Below are 17,308 nucleotides of genomic sequence, written 5' to 3' on the forward strand. Positions count from 1 at the left end.
TAAACTTCCAATTAAAATCTCTTTTCAAACCAGTTCACATAAACTTCCTGCTTCTTGCCACCTGTTCTCTCGAGATTTTTTTTTTCCTCCTGTCACTTAACTTTTCCTGAATCAAGCAACATTTCTTTCAGGAGAGGCATGAGATATATAGGAAGGATGCAACTTTGATCCTCCCAGATATGGTTCTGATAGGCAAACAGAATGATCAATAAATATGTATGGAGAACCAACGACGGCCATAGACTCTACAGCAGGCTTGACAGGACCTCGCAGAGAGAAGCCGCTCACTGCACGACGGTCAAGTTAATATGACCAAGGGGCCAATAGGTGCCCCTTCCCTTTGTTCAGGAAATGTGTGGCTACTGTAACCAAAAGTAAAGAAGCATCGTTGATTCCTGCTTTGAAAGAAATAAAATCTTGGGGCTTTTCGGTGGCTCAGATGGTGAAGTATCTGCCTTGGGCTCAGGTCATGATCTCAGGGTCCTGGGATGGAGCCTCACATCGGGCTCCCTGCACAATCGGGAGTCTGCTTCTCTCTCTCCCTCCTGCTTGTGCTCCCTTTGTCTCCCTGTCAAATAAATACATACATACATACATAAATCTTTTTAAAAAAAAAAAGGAAAGAAAGAAGTAAAATCTGCCACCACAGGCATGTTCTGTGCATATGAAATAGAATTCAGTTTAGAAACAAAAAAAAAGAAAGAAAGAAAGAAACAGGGGTGTATAGGATAGCTGGGTGGCTCAGTGGTTGAGCATCTGCCTTTGGCACAGGGCGTGATTCTGGGGTCCTGGGATCGAGTCCCGCATCGGGCTCCCTACATGGAGCCTGCTTCTCCCTCTGCCTTTGTCTCTGCCTCTCTCTCTCTCTGTGTCTCTCATGAATAAATAAATAAAATTAAAAAAAAAAAAAGAAACAGGGGCGTGGATAAGAACATATCCACATGGACTTGGGCAGAGGGCAGGGATCGTGTCCTAAGGGGATTGATTTTTATTTTTAAATTTGGAAGACAGCAGCCAAGGGAAAGCGAGACAGTCATCATAACGGGCTAACCGAAACTGGAAGCGCTGTTAGAGATTCCATTTTCTTTTTTTTTTCTTTTTTTTAATAATAAATTTATTTTTTATTGGTGTTCAATTTACCAACATACAGAATAACATCCAGTGCTCATCCCGTCAAGTGCCTCCCTCAGTGCCCGTCACCCATTCACCCCCACCCCCGCCCTCCTCCCCTTCCACCACCCCTAGGAGATTCCATTTTCTGTTATAATAGGGATAAAACTTGGAGATGGAAATTGTCACTGTTTTCATTACTAGAGAGTCCTTAAGCACCAAAAACGTTAACTCTATTGAATTGTAATCACCTGATATTCAATCCTTGTTACAATCCTCCAAACCGGTGTCCCCGCAGGGGGAGGCTTTTGCAAGTTTGATTTCTGCAAAACAATTTGCAATTCACCAAAATATATTCAACACAAAATCTAATCATATTAATATCAGTGCCTGAAATGAACAACCCGTGACAAGAGGGGAAACGAAGAGAGAAATGAGCCCCCTTCTCCCGACCCGAGGAGCGCGGGCACCGGGGCCGGCTCCTGCCAGCCGCAGGGGCCTCTGCTGCCACCGCCACTGAGGGGACACGTGCGGGCATCACTTCTGTCTGCAGGTGCAGCTCAACTCACTGCAGAAGTTCCATCCTCTTGCGATTTCCTGTTAGAATATTTTCTCCCAGAAATGACTGTGATTGGAGGCGCACTTTGCTAAAAGGAAGTGTGTCTCGGGTTAGAAAAGCCAGGGGCTTCCTAGGGTAATTTAGGGTTATTTTTAATATCCAGGGTGATGTTGTGCATCTCGGAATGAAGATGTTGTAAGACTTAAACTGATAGCGCTTCTGACAGCAGAATGGCAGAAGGGAAGGCAGGGTGGGCAGGGACGCAGTCTGACGGTCTGACGGTGGAGTGGGGCCACGCAGAGCCACGCGGGAGAAAATGCCAGCAGGAGGCAGCATGTGAGACACCCAGGTCTCAGATCACAGCATCCGTATGACTGTGTCTTTATAAACATGGACAGAGGAAAAGCTAGAGGTAAAAGCACCAAATATTGGTAGGGGAGGCAAAAGGGCTCAAGGCTTAGGGGGTCGGTCGGGGATGGCATCGCAGGTGAGCCAAGTCCTATAAGAAGTGGGGCAGGGCGGCCTTGGTGGCTCAGAGGTTTAGCGCCACCTTTGGCCGGGGCTGGGATCCTGGAGACCCGGGATCAAGTCCCACGTCGGGCTCCCTGCATGGAGCCTGCTTCTCCCTCAGCCTGTGTCTCTGCCTCTCTCTCTCTCTCTCTCTCTCTCATGGATAAATGAATAAAATCTTTTAAAAAGAGAGAGAGAGAGAGAGAGAGAGGGAGAGAGATGGGGCCGCAGGACACAAGGTCCCCACACGGAAAAGACACACCTTCAGTTCTCCAGCCGTTTGGCGATCTCCCTCCAGTCCCAGGATGTCAGGCTGTGACGCCGACATGGAGGAGCAGGTGCGTGGATAGACCTGAGTCCGATCTCCCCGTGGGGTTGGAGACGTGGGCGTGCTCGTCACGGTGAGGCTGCTGCAGCTGCGTCCGCGACGTCGGTTCCGTAATTCTCGAGCCAACGGGTGGGTGTCCCGTGCTCTGATCCCCGACACACCAGGGACCTCGAAGATGCAAAGCAAGTGAAGGCAGGGGAGGGGAGGCTTTTCTAGGAACGAGGCAGTTTGTCCAAAATTATGGCGAGAAAGCAGCCAAGTCAGAAAATCGACAGGTGAATTTCGGCTTTGGATCTCAGGGAGTTCGGGTTGTCAGCGGGAGAAATTGACCTAAAACCATGAAGCTGGGGCGTCTGGGGGGACTCAGTGGGTGAGCATCTGCCTTCGGCTCATGACCCAGGGTTTTGGGGTGGAGCCCCACATCCAGCTCCCTGCTCAGTGGACTCTGCTTCTCCCTCTAACACTCCCCCACCCCATGCTCTCTCTTTCTGTGTCAAATAAATAAATCTTTTTTTTTTTAAAGGTTGTAAAAACCACAGAGTAGAGAGAGCCCCAGACAAGACCAAGCGTGAGGTGCAGGGAACGGGGGAGTCCTGCTCTGCCCTCTGCCGGCTTCCTCCGGGGGCCCACGCAAAGAATGGAGTAGCTTTCCTTAGAGTCCCCAGAAAAGTTCTAGGAAAAGGAGTTTGTAGTGACGTGGCTCCAGTGGCTCCTTGACTCCTTAACCCCATTCCTGGGTCTGCATTGAGAAAACGCTGCAGGCCTGAGGGCCTGTTCACACGGACCTCCGTGGACACCAGGACCGGGAGCCACGCGGGGCTCACACCCAGAGGTCTCGGAAGAGAGGAAGGTGAGGCACCTGAGAAGCGAGGCAGCCCACACGCCTTTCGGACCCCAGACCCTGGGCCGGTCCGTCCTGAGACACTGGCTCCACGCGTGTATTTACAGATGGTCAAGGCTCCAACAGTGAAGCTCCAGGAAAGCTCCTAGGCTTTGGGAAGCTCCCCTTTGCATCTCTCTCTCTCTCTCTCTTTTTTTTTTTTAACAGCAGCAATTGCTTTTTATCTCGCATTTCCTTTTGACAACAGTCACCCGCGCAGTACGAAGTGGTTGTGCATCGGAATAAGTGTCACGGATGCGATGTCTGTAAAAATAAATCAACCCCCGTTAAAGGACGGGTTTACTCAAGATCCCACTTCTTGCCGAGGAGACGGAGGATGTGGAAGGCAAGGGCCCCATCTAGTGGCCGCGCTGCCCACGTGATGGCAGGTCGCTTCGCCCGCGGATTTGGGAACCCAGCTCTGCTGTTTGGGGGGAACTTCTGCACCAGCCGGAGGAAGACTGGCCATTAGTCTGTACATTCAAAACTAAGCCTATATGTAAAAAAAAAAAAAAAAGTTAAAGTTATCAATTATACTAAATAAAATTCAATAACTTAAAAATGATGGGATGAGCACTGGGTGTTTGTTATATGTTGACAAATTGAACTCCAATAATAATAATAATAATAATAATAATAATAATAATAATAATAAAAACCTAAGCCTAGACCAAACTGCAAACCATGAGGGCATGCATCGGAGGGATGGGTCTACAGAAACTACTTGCATTTCCTTTGGTTGTGTCTGTGATATACTGAGCCCTGCTCCTGCTTCCTGCGGGAAGCTAAGGTCTCCGGCACGGGACTGGGGAAGCCTGCCCATGATCCCAACAGGCGCGCTGCATTCATGGTCGCAGGACCTCACACGGCCACCACTGGCTTGACTGCAACAGCCAGCGCCAGAAGCCTTCGTAACCTGAGGCTACGTGGAGGCGGCAAGTCCCCCACATGTGTCATGTTATGGCGTGATATGACATGACAGCATTTTATTTCTTTTTATTTATTTACGAGAGAGAGAGAGATAGAGAGAGGCAGAGACACAGGCAGAGGGAGAAGCAGGCTCCATGCAGGGAGCCCGACATGGGACTCGATCCCGGGACTCCAGGATCACACCCTGGGCCAAAGGCAGGCACTGAACCACTGAGCCACCCAGGGATTCCCATGACAGCATTTTATAAGGTGAAAATCCACTACCATGAGGAAGACGTGTATTTTAGGAGAACGTACAGATGCAATAAGAATCCGTGAGAATGGGATCCCTGGGTGGCGCAACGGTTTGGCGCCTGCCTTTGGCCCAGGGCGCGATCCTGGAGACCCGGGATCGAATCCCACGTCGGGCTCCCAGTGCATGGAGCCTGCTTCTCCCTCTGCCTGTGCCTCTGCCTCTCTCTCTCTCTCTCTCTGTGTGACTATCATAAATAAATAAAAATTTTAAAAAATAAAAATAAAAAAAAGAATCCATGAGAAGTAAAATAAGGGAGTAGTTCTCTTGGGTTGGAGGGAAGAGGTTGTACCTACTTCTCCAGGTACAAAATTGCTCTTGTCACATCTTAAAACATCACGAAACACACAAACACATGTCACAACGCGGGTACTTACTTGTACACTAGAGGTCTAGCCACCTGCTCTGTTCCTCAGCAGGATTTCCGTTGCGTCTGATGTGAAACCGGGTCTGAGCGGCTTCGGGAGACAAGCGGACAGAGGTCTGTTTTCCCTGATGTTTACAGGTTTCAAAGAAAAGAGGGAGATACTTGTTTAAAAGTTGTAGTTCTCCGCAGTGTCATCTGTGCTGTCCAACCAATTCCTCGAATAACAGAATGTCAGAACAGAAGGAGCCCTGGGAAGCCTGCTGGAACCTCTGTAATTCTGTAGAAAAATGAATCGGAAGGCCAGAGAGGTCAGGTGCATCTCCCAAAGCCACACAACCAAGTGGGAATGAGGCTCAACTCCCAGCCCAGGGCCTTTGGAGGCAGACTTCTACACAAGTACACAAATACAATTCAAGATCGGAATCACATCCAGGGCCTTGTTCGGCGTGACCTTGCCTGCCTTCAATCGACACCTGCAACGTGCCTGCCAAAAGCCTGGGATAGAACAGTTAACCTATGAAGTCCGAGGCGGAGTAGATGCATTTACGCAACAGCTTTATTTTGTCCAGGAACCGAATGGAGTTGATGGTGCACAGAAAAGACTTATTTTCCTTGCAAAATGTTTCATTAAAGTATTTCCACCTCTCAGATCCACTGAAGTCAGATCGCTTCTATTAGATTTTAGATAAACTGTTGTCAATCAACAGCCACAAGGTAGGTTTCAATATTCACTATTGAACCTTGATGAAAATACCACTCTGGGATGAGAAGACACAGACCATCGTATTCAGTATCCATGCAAAAGAAAATAAAACGACACTGAACGTGAAGGACCGGGCAGTATGTGATCCACCTAGACCTGCCATTTGTGTTTTTAAGAACATTATAACATTTTGTTATCAAAGGTACCCAAAGGTTTCCTCAAGAAGGCATCTGTTGTCACATTGCCTATACTTTGAAAAACGTGCAACTTCCCATCAAAGCGAGGGTGATCTAAGCTCCCTGTGCCCTTGACTGACTCAGCACTGACCCTCGATAATCAGTTCAACTTGCCAACATTGGTCATAAGAGGGCTTGATTGTGAGTATGCATGAGAGGCAATAAAGGGATTGAATCTCAGAGGAAATGTCTAAAAATCCTAAGAGGGCCCGATGTGGGGGAGTTAATTGCACGGTCCTTCAAAACCTCTCCAAGATCCCACAAGGAGGGGCCCTGGGACCCTACTCCCCATCAGCACAATTCAACTACTCTGTATTCTACACAATCCCTTCACTTCCTACTGGCCTGGCCTTTCCTTGACTTCCAATATAATCATTAGGAGAAGCCTTCCAGTCGGCTCAGCTGATAGCATCAATCAATCAATCAATCAATCAATCACATCTAAGTGGACCCTTTGGCCACAGACCCAAGGCCAGCCTATGAACCCACCGTCACTGGTGGAGGAGCAGGTTTCTAAATCAATCTAGGCAGAAGGATGTGGTCTTGGGGCTCACACTGTCCCTGACAAACACCGGATGCCCCACAAATGGTGGCTGTTGTCCTGAGAGGCTGTGGATACATCAGGCTGTGACTGATTTGTCTCAGATGTGTGTTAATTTAAGGAAATCCACCGCACATTCTTTCTGCAAACGCAAGAATAAGCCTTGTTGAACGGTGTTTCGTAGAGGGGTTGGCTTACCTGGTCCATTGGCTGAGCGCCCATTGGGTACCTGTGTTGTTCAACCAGTATCTCTTAAGTTCAAAAGTACTTCCATAGTAATATGTCAAAGTATGTGTAGTCGAGAACTAACCATACCCACAGAGCATTGGCATTTGCTCCCCCTCCCCCGCCACGCCCAATCCTGGAAGTTCATCTCTACAATGTCCTGCCTGATGGGAATATCTGTTTACCTGGGGCCATGGGCCACACAGATCTGATCATCTACAGTGTCATTTATGGTGGGACACGTGGTATCAGCTCAAGGTCAAGAGGGTCTGGTGACTAAATGTCGACGTGGACAGTATCCTAAAAAATACTCTGAAGACCAAGGCTTGGGAAGCTTCCCTGGTTGGCAAACTCCATGCATCATCGTCACACATGATTGCCAGGAGAAGTCAGTGCTGCCCACAGTTGCTGGGACAGGACAACTGGAAACTCCGTGCCTGGGCGTGTCCTGGTCACCGCCCCCAGGCCCCTTTCCCTTGGCTGACTTTCCTCTCTATCCCTCTGCTGTAACAAACCACAACCATGAGTGTACCAGCTTTCCATGATTCTGTGCATCCTTCTAGCACATTATCAAATCTGAGCTTGTCTTGGGACCTTCCTAAGTCTGCAAAGTATGATTATCCTTTGTTGAACTTCTATGATTTAAACGACTAGCCAAAAGAACTTCAAGTAAAATGCGTGTGCAATTTAGAAAAAGGACAAACGTAAACACATGTACAAAAATAAGCCACAACAGGTGCATCTCGGGAGTTAACATTCAGCCTCGCTGGGGGAAATGCCTTCATCAGGTGTTGGTCAAGGGCTAGGAGAAACATCCTTGGCCTTGCCAACTTCTCTCAGTGTCCTTGTTCCGGCTCATTGGAAGTCCTTTTCTCTGACCCGGCCCGTGTTGTTCTGTGTTATGTTATATATTGTTACTTTCTTATATGCATCTGTCTGCAGTTGCCCGGATATTTGGCGTGGTTCTCGGAGATGTGCTGGAGCTGGCTTGGCTGGTGGCAAAACGCAGTCATTAGCACCTCTGCCCTTTTGATCCCCACGATGGTCCCTTGGAGTCATGATGGGTGTGTTTACAATGAGGGCAGTTGCAGAAGCTACAGATTAGGCTTTCCCTCCCCTGCCCCTCAAGGCAGTTCAACATTTACCTGCAAAACACGAGCCTTTAACAATTCATTTCTATATCCATCTGCTGCATTTAACCACCAGCTATAAACCATCAGCTACAACTCCCATCTAGACTAGAATCCCAACCTCTGCCCAGCACACTGGCTGTTTGCATGTTTGTGCTCCAAGCCACATCTTGTAGATCACACCGTATGGAAGGGGGTCTGTAGGTCCTATCTTTTCAGTGGACGAGTCGCATCCAGGGTCTGAGCGACCCCTGAATAAGTGTCTCTCGTTGCAGTGAAAGTATCCCTCTTCGTCAGTACTTCCCTTGATGCAAGACAGGTTCTGTATTTCTTTAATTTCCAATTCTGATGGATTGATTCTTCTCTAAAATACAAAAAAAAAAAAAGTCCTTAGAAAAAAGAAAAAATAGGAACTCTACATTTTTAATATGAGATCTAAAGAAATAATATTTCTGTTAGAATGTTATAAAAGTCTCTAAACTTTCTAAACTCAATTTCTACACTCAAGTTTTTCCATTTCTAACCTCCTAACTTCAGTACTTTACCCTCCAAATGCTCCTGTAGGCTTAACTTCCTGAGGCCAGGAAGACACTGTTCGTGGGCCACACCGAGTAGCACAGATGACGATCTGATCGCTGCCAGAGCAGGTGAGCGTTCACCTGTTAATGTTACTATGCTCCCGGTCATGAAGGTTATACATTCCTATTTTCCATTGTTAGGCACCAGGCCTCGTGAGTGAGAATAAATCACAATTTTGAAACTCAGTTTCATTTCATGTAATAATTGATCATGGACAAGCCATTGAACCCTAACCAGGTTGTTCCAATTAAGTAAATTTATCTATAAACCCACTGTATACTGATCTGAAGGCTAAGTCTTTATAATGCAATGAATTAAGTCTATTGGAATTCATTGAGATAATCATAAGGCAATTGATCAGATCCCCAATTAGTTGATCCAAATCATTTATAATGACAACCAGGACAGCTCAACAGGCTCACCCGTTACAAACAGATTTTCTCTGACTTTTAGCTCTGTGCTCCTCTTACAATATTCTAAGAAAATGAAAATTCAGAAGGTCTCCTAAAAGCCAGAATCTGTCTTGAAATGGTTATACATAACTTATATTGAAAAGATAAAGCCCTACATGAGACACGTTGATGTGATGGCTAGATTATCTAATACAAATGCGGTGAGTAAATGCAGAAGAGTAAGCATGAGACTCCATTTGATGGAAATCAGTGGAGGGTGTTGCAGTGGGTTACATCTGGGGTAAAAAATTATTAAATTGGTAATGGGTACTGGGGAAAAAAATTCATTAAATCAGGATGATGCTCTAACTACATGCTTCTGTAGCATACAGTTCATGTTAACATCAGAGCTAAAGTGTCAGGAAATGATTCAGAACCCTTGAAATGCACTTGCTAAGTGGACGCCCTCCGGAGCTGCTGAAGATCTGGAAGACAGGTGAGTACGGCCGACTCCAGACAGCCCCCCACCTCTTGTTAGGGAGCAAATACAGTACTACTGCAAGAGCGATTTGTGGGACGACGTGATTGGCTCTTCAGATAGTGTCTCCTTAAATTTTAGCAAAATCCTATGAGATGAGTTCTATTATGACCAGACCCACTTTGTTTGACAGAGGAGGGTAGTTTTATGTGATGAAGCATGTGTCTGGGAAAGTCTATGATGATCTGTTCCTTTTGGGTGAACTGCAACTCTCTCTAAAATATCAATGTCAAATTTAAATCTTTTCAAGAGAGGGAAAACGTTCCGCATTTATCAAAATTGCAAAGGCATAAAAAATCTTAAGCAGGGCAGCCCGGGTGGCTCAGCGGTTTAGCGCCGCCTTCAGCTCAGGGCGTGATCCCGGGGTCCTGGGATCGAGTCCCACATCGGGCTCCCTGCGTGGAGCCTGCTTCTCCCTCTGCCTGTGTCTCTGCCTCTTTCTCTGTCTTTCATGAATAAATAAATAAAATCTTTTTTAAAAATTGTAAGCAGTTGTGTTCTGTGGATATGTATTTTAAAGTGACATTTCTTACCCAAGGAGTAGATCCCATAAGAAATCTGTTTGGGATAATTTAGATTATTAGAGAGCCAGTTACCACTACAGCAGCCATAATTGATAATAGCTCTAAAGCTTTTAAAGTACCATCTCTCCTTCTATGTGAAAGAAACTCTGCTAAATACTTTATATTTTCTATAAGATAGCTAACATTGTCTCTATTGCACGGGAAACTGAAATTTTTAGAATTTAGGTGATGCACTGAAGGTCAGATGGTTCATAAGTGGTGGAGCTTCTCTGACTGCAGAACTGTATTCCCTACAACGGTTTCCTCTTGATGCAAAGGATAATCCTAAGAAGTTTGATGAGAATCCTAAGAAGTTTATGCATTCTAATAAAAAACAGTAGAGTTGAGTGAAGACGTGTTATAGGAATAAAGGCAGTGAAGCATGCGGGCAGGAAGACACCAGGTGTCGGGATCCCCGGGTGGCTCAGCGTTTGAGCGTCTGCCCTCGGCTCAGGGCGTGATCCTGGAGTCCCGGGATCGAGTCCTGCATCGGGCTTCCTGAATGGAGCCTGCTTCTCCCTCTGCCTGTGTCTTTGCCTCTCTCTGTGTGTCTCTCATGAATAAATAAATAAATAAAAATCTTAAAAAAGAAGAAGAAGAAGAAGACACTGGGAGTCTAACTAAGCCTCTTCTCTTTGTCAGAGGAAACAACAGAGGCTGCAGGGGACGGGGAGGAAGAAGAGAGAGAGACAGGAAGAAGGCATCATCTCGTCTGAGAAGCAAAGGGCATGGCGAAGGGGGATTGCTCTCAGCTTACTCTGTTTTTTCCAGGGATTGGCAAAACCAGTTGACAACAACAGAAACCGCTAAGCGCTCTCAACCTGCTAGAAATGCCCCTGGGAATGGCAGTGGGGGGCATAAATATAAATTGCACCCAGTCCCTGCCTTCAAGGGGCCCCCAGACAAGCAGAGGAAAATGAATGCAGAAAAGCAAAAGCAATGAGCAGCACACTCTAAATTCACCCAGGAAAGGAGCCGCCTGGAAGCCTGAGGCTTTTCCATGTAATGGTCTCGATATACCTGCTGGTGAGCGTATCTACAGAAATGGTACACTTTCCCACTCCGGGTATCTATTGAAGTCATAGCTACAAGTGAAAAAAAGTTTTAGAAAGCTGCAAAGGGAAGGATAAATGTCCTCGATCGCCCACATCCGTTTGTACCCTCCACAACCATTCATCATGGATCTCCATGCTTCCAGGCATTTTTAATTGCTGTGACATCGATATCTGTAGCTGCATTTTTATTTTTAAAAATTTTTTATTTTGTTGGCAAATTGAACACCAATAAAAAATAAATCTAAATTAAAAAAAGACAATTCAAAAAAAACTATTTTAAAAAAGGATCATACTGATGGTTCTTCAAAAAATTAAAAATAGGACTACAACATGACTCAGCAGTTGCACATCGAGGTCTTCACCCAGTGGAACTGAGAGCAGGATCTCGAGGAGGTGTTTGCACACTTGTGTTCACAGCAGCATTACTCACGCAGCCGGAAAGTAGCCCAGCGCCTGTCGACAGATAACACGGACAACAAAATGCGGTAAATACAGACAATGGGATGTTTTTCCAGCCTTTGAAGGGAAGGACATGCCGATGCGGGCTACAACATGGATGAGCCTTCAGGACATGATGCCGAGTGCAATCTGCTGGATGCAAAAGTCCAACATTGTGTGGTCCCGTCCACCTGAGAGTAGTTGAATCCGTAGAGACAGAGCTGAAGGTGGCTGCAGGGCCGGGGAAGTGGGGAGAACTATCTTTGGGGGGTGCCCCATCTCGGTCCCAGACGATGAGCGCTTGGGGATGGACGGTGGACACCGGGACCCAGCAGTGAATGTGCTTAGTGCCACAGAGCTGTCCACATAAACAGGAGCAAAATGGTCAACTTTCCATTATCTGCATTTTACCCAAATTAAGAGTCATGTTTTTAAACAATGATTTGCTGTTTTTCGACAATGCTATTGATGGGCCGTCCTGTCATGTGGGTGCATGTAGCCCCGCTCCTTGTTATTATATGAAAAGACTGAATGGATTGTCCCCCTATTTCAAGCACCTGCTCAGAGCAGGGTCAGGCCCAGGGCCCAGGACACCAGGGCGCGCATCCCATAGCAGGGGGTTGAGAGCCCTATATCAGTAGAGATCCGGCAGGCCACAGGCTCCTGACCCTGGGAGCTGGGCAAGCACAGCTGAGCAGGCCTGGACCTATGCCGGGACGGCCGGGGATCTAGGTCACTATCCCAGGCAAGGTGGGGTAGGAATGTGCCACTGCAGCGGCTGCAGGAGATGGGAGGACGGCCTCTGGGTGCAATGGGGTGAGCGCACAGGTAGCAAGACAGAGAAACAGCACCTGCTGCCCGGGCTCCGGCTGTTTGATCCCCGGGGCATGCTCTCCAGGATGGCAGGCGTTTCCAGCACATTCCACGAGAGGGACGTTTAATAGGCTGCTAGATGACACTTGGGCACGTCTGCATTTACTACGACCCTGCTCAATCAGTTCCGCAGTCCTTTAGGGTATATACGCCTCTGCTGAGCGGCGAGAGGGCAATTGGCCTCTCTCGGGAACATGCACTATTGCACCCCTTTTCCACCCAGACAGGTGCACCCTACGATCCCTGCAGGAGTCAGTGCTCCCACCACGAGCGCGTGCGGGGCTACCCCAGACGCCGGCAGTTGTCAAGTGCTTAAACCTCTGCCAACCAGATTGGCTAAAAACAGTTCCACATTTTCATTTTAATTTCTGTTGCCTTTGTTGTTAGTTGGAGGGCTTTTCTTTTTAATAATTGGTCATTTGTAAGTTGTGTGAAACAACTTTGCCTTTTTTAAATTTTTATTTGTTTTTCTTAGAGATTCTCAAAAATGATTTATATGCTATAGCCTTTTCCTGCCATGTGATTTGCTTTTCTTTGGGGGAGGGGGGGTTGTTGGTCTTTGGACTTTTTTTTTTTTAAGATTTTATTTATTTATTCATGAGAGACACACAGAGAGAGGGGCAGAGACACAGGCAGAGGGAGAAATAGGCTCCATGCAGGGAGCCCAACATAGGACTCGATCCCAGGTCTCCAGGATCAAGCCCAGGGCTGAAGGCGGCTCTAAACCCCTGAGCCACCCAGACTGCCCAGGTCTTTGGACTTTTTAACAATACTTTTGTTCCACACATATTTTTATATTTTATACTGACCAATGAACCAGATTATGTATTTATTTAAGAGAGAGCGTGCACATCTAGGGGAAGAGGGGCAAGCAGACTCCAGGCTGAACACAAAGCTCCACCTGGGGCTCGATCCCAGGACCTCATAGCAATTCAATTTTTCACCTGAGCCGAAATCAGGAGTCGGATGCCCAACCAACGGAGCCCCCCAGGTGCCCCAAACCAGTTTTTAAAAAATGGATTCTGGATTTTTATATCATCCTTATAAATAATTCCCAAATTGTGTTTTAAATGTATCCATTTTGGGGATCCCTGGGTGGCTCAGCGGTTTAGTGCCTGCCTTTGGCCCAGGGCGTGATCCTGGAGTCCCAGGATCGAGTCCCACGTCAGGCTCCCTGCATGAAGCCTGCTTCTCCCTCCTCCTGTGTCTCTGCCTCTCTCTCTCTCTATGTCTATCATAAATAAATAAATAAATAAATCTTTAAATAAATAAACAAATCCATCTTTCTTTCACGTTTTTATGGACTCCTTTTATATTAAATCCATTGACCTATCGGGACTCTCTTTTGGTGTAAAGAACGGGTCTATATCGAACTGATTTATTGCAGTGTCATTTCTTAAATGACCGTCACTTTCTCGGTGATTTAACATGCTTCCTTCATCCCGGATGAAAGTTCCCTATGATCTGCGGTTTCTGGACACCGTACCTGGGGTCCCCTGTCTGTACTGCCTTCCTGGGGCCCCTACAACCAGCAGCACAGACCAGGAGCTCTCACAACAGACTCCTTTGTGTCCCCATCCTGGAGGCTGGAGCCCGAGATGCGGGCGTGGGCAGGGCTGGCGTCCCCCGAGGCCTCTCTCCCTGGCTTGCCCACGCCGCCCGCCCCCCGCCCCATGTCCTCACATGCTCTTCCCTCTGGGTGAGTCCGTGTCCTCATCTCCTCTTCTATCAGAGACACCAGTCAGATTGGATCAGGACCCATTCTCACGACCTCAGTTTACCCTAATCGCCTCCATAAAAACCCCATCGCCAAATACAGTCACATTTTAAAGTCCTGGGGGTTACGGGAAGTTAGGGCTTCAACACAGGGAGTTTGGCTGAGAAACAGTTCATAACACCATCTTATAACCACAGATAAAGGATGGTTTCGGTGGAAAGATAAAATCAGTCGGAAGATAAATGCCTGTCTGTTTAAACCATGATGACTCAGGTTATCCACCGTCTGCCTTCAAAGCCTTGCTGATGATCACGGATGGACGTCCCAACCTCTAATGTCTCTGGAAGCATATCAGACGAGAACACAAATTCAGGAAGGAATCTGTGAGTCAGAAGGTGCAGAATTCCAGATATCTGCTCTACGCACACGTAGCACACGTGCCGGGGTTGGGGGGCAGGTGGAGGGTGAGATAGACGTGAGTACCAACCAAGGACCGACAGGTGGTGTGCAGAGGCCCCTCAGGAGCACGTGCCTTTCTCTCATCCAGTCCCTGATTCTTAGTGCTGTCTCCCCTTGCATTTAGATTTAATATACAAGTTGAGTTTTCTTCCCAACTTTGTATTTTCAGACTCAGCTCCCCAAAGACACTTGCATTAGACGCTGGACCAGTCCTGCTCTTCCCATGGCACGCTAGCTGTGCGGAAACCAGGGCCAGCCCTCACCCATCCTGATCCACTCCTGGCACAAATTTATCTGGCCCCTGACCCAAAAAGCCCTCATTGTTCCCCCAAGAAGTGTATTTCAACAAGGAAATGACTCCTTTGTTATCAATGTTATCAGTAAAGGAGTCATTTTGATGATCGATATGTCAAAAAATGTGTTGAAATGAACCCACTTTAGCAATGATGTGTTCTCTGAATTTAACAAAGAACCAATTCAGAAGTAACAAAAACAGCTTTTCTCCCATTGAGCTTTAAGCTATATAAATATGCTCTTGCCTCTGGCTTGTTTCCACTAAAAAGACATTTCACTAATGAATATTTATTTCACTGCCATGGATAATAATGCATAAAAATGCTAAATAAATGCCATCTTGGGCATTCTCTCCCTTCCTCTCTCCTCTGATATGTACCCATTTGTTCTCTCTCTAACTGACAGGTATTTGTTTCAAAGCTCCAAAAAGTGATGTCTGGAAATTCAATTATAATATTCATCTCCTTCTATACCTGGAGTGTCAAATTCCTCCTTCAAACAAATAAGCCAGAATATCGTAGAATGTTTTGCTGAAAAGACCAACAATTTGCAATAGAACGTCACATTTGTTGTGTGAAATAATGATTTCGATCAGTGAGTGGGACTCAGGGAAGAAGCTCAGGGGAAAAACCCAGGGAGTGAGGGTGGGGAAGGAAATGTATATACACACACTTCCTCTTTTTAGGATAGGAACCTGACAGTTGTATTCTAAAGTACCCATAGCAGATTAGTAAAATACTAATTTTAACAATATGGCATAAACATAAATGTTTCTTTTTTTAAGATTTTTTAAAATTTATTTACTCATGAGAGACACAGAGAGAGAGAGAGAGGCAGAGACACAGGCAGAGGGAGAAGCAGGCTCCATGCAGGGAGCCTGACGTGGGACTCGATCCCGGGACTCCAGAGTCACGCCCTGGGCCGAAGGCAGGCGCTAAACCGCTGAGCCACCCAGGGATTCCCTAAATGTTTCATTTTTAAAGATTCTTCTAGCATTTCATAATACAGAAAGTTGGCTTATTTTAATGCAGTGGTAGGCAACATAATGGGCCACATCCTAATCCCTGGAACCTGTGAATATGTTAGGATGCACGTCAAAGAGGATGTAAGGTAGCAGATGGAATTAAAGTAGCCAATCAGATAATTTTTTTAAAAGATTTTATTTATTGATTCATGAAAGACACAGAGGGAGAGAGAGAGAGGCAGACACAGGCAGAGGGAGAAGCAGGCTCAATGCAGGGAGCCCAATCCATCCCGGGTCTCCAGGGTCACGCCCTGGGCTGAAGGCAGGCGCTAAACCACTGAGCCACCCAGGGATTCCCTACCAATCAGATGATTTTAAGATAAAGAGATTATGTTGGATTATCTGGATGGCCCAGCATAATTACAAGGGTCTCTACATAAGGCAGCAGAAGGCAGAAGCATCGATCTAGAGAAATGGCATCAGGAGAAAGGCTGGACCAGCCATTGCTGGTTTGAAGATGGAAGAAGGGGCCACAAGCCAAGGAATGTGGGTGGCCTCCCAAAGCTGGAAAAGGCAAGAAAACATATTCTTCCCAGCATCTCCAGAAAATTGCAGCCCTTTAGACTTCTTTTAGCCCAGGGAGACCTGTGCCACACTTCTGACCTGCAGAACTGTGAGATAATTAACTCATGTTGCGTGAGGTCAGAAAATGTGCGGTACTCTGTGGTAGGAAATAAATGCAAAACATATGACATTATTTATTCATGCACTATTTGGGGAAAGTCCAATGTGTCCCCTTCCCCAGGAAGGCTTCTCTGAGCCACCCTTTGCTGGAACTATCTTTGCCTTTGCCCTCCCGGGGGCACTGCATTAGACAACACGGTAATTTTCAACTTATTTTTCTACAACCTACGCTAGACCAACAGTTCCCTAAAAAGTGGGGACTGCATCTTTAATCTCTGCCTGAAGAGCTGGTTTCTAAATCTTTATCCAAATTTCAGCAGCAACTCAGTAGCCTATGCTAGGAGTTCAATAAATATTTATCCAACCAGAGTGATGATGAACCCATTGCACTCCTCCCTGGAAACCAGTCACAAACACATTATCAGTTTTATAAGACGATTTGTCATATGAAAGATGTAACCCATGTCACAGAGCAGATAAAAGGTCACACGCAGAGCCTGGACTGGATGGATAATTCTGTGTCATAACCAACCGAACGAGCTGTGGGTTGCTTACACCAGCTCCCAAGTCATTCACAAGCAAACAGCAGCATTTGGGTTGCAGATAAAACACCGGATGCCTACAAAACCATTGGAATGTGAATAATGGTTATTAGCCTTGGAAAGGAAACATTCGAAGAAAATGAACTTAGACTTTCGAAGTCCCCAGGGTTTTGTTTTCCCCTCTCCATTTCATTGTTTCTACCTGGTGATGACACTGTCCTCATAGTCTTCCACCCCACTGCTCAATAAAAGTCAGTGTCAGTGCAAATTTTGGGGAATGAGTACTTGCATTGGAAGCACTCTGCTCACTTTGGAGCGCTTGTCTGTCTCCTGCTAAAGTATTTCAGGCACCAGTAAGTCCGTGCTAAGGACGAGATGCAGGTGGAGGTCCTTTCTCTG

Source organism: Canis lupus, chromosome 2 (assembly GCF_003254725.2).
Source record: "Canis lupus dingo isolate Sandy chromosome 2, ASM325472v2, whole genome shotgun sequence".
Lineage (NCBI taxonomy): Eukaryota > Metazoa > Chordata > Mammalia > Carnivora > Canidae > Canis > Canis lupus.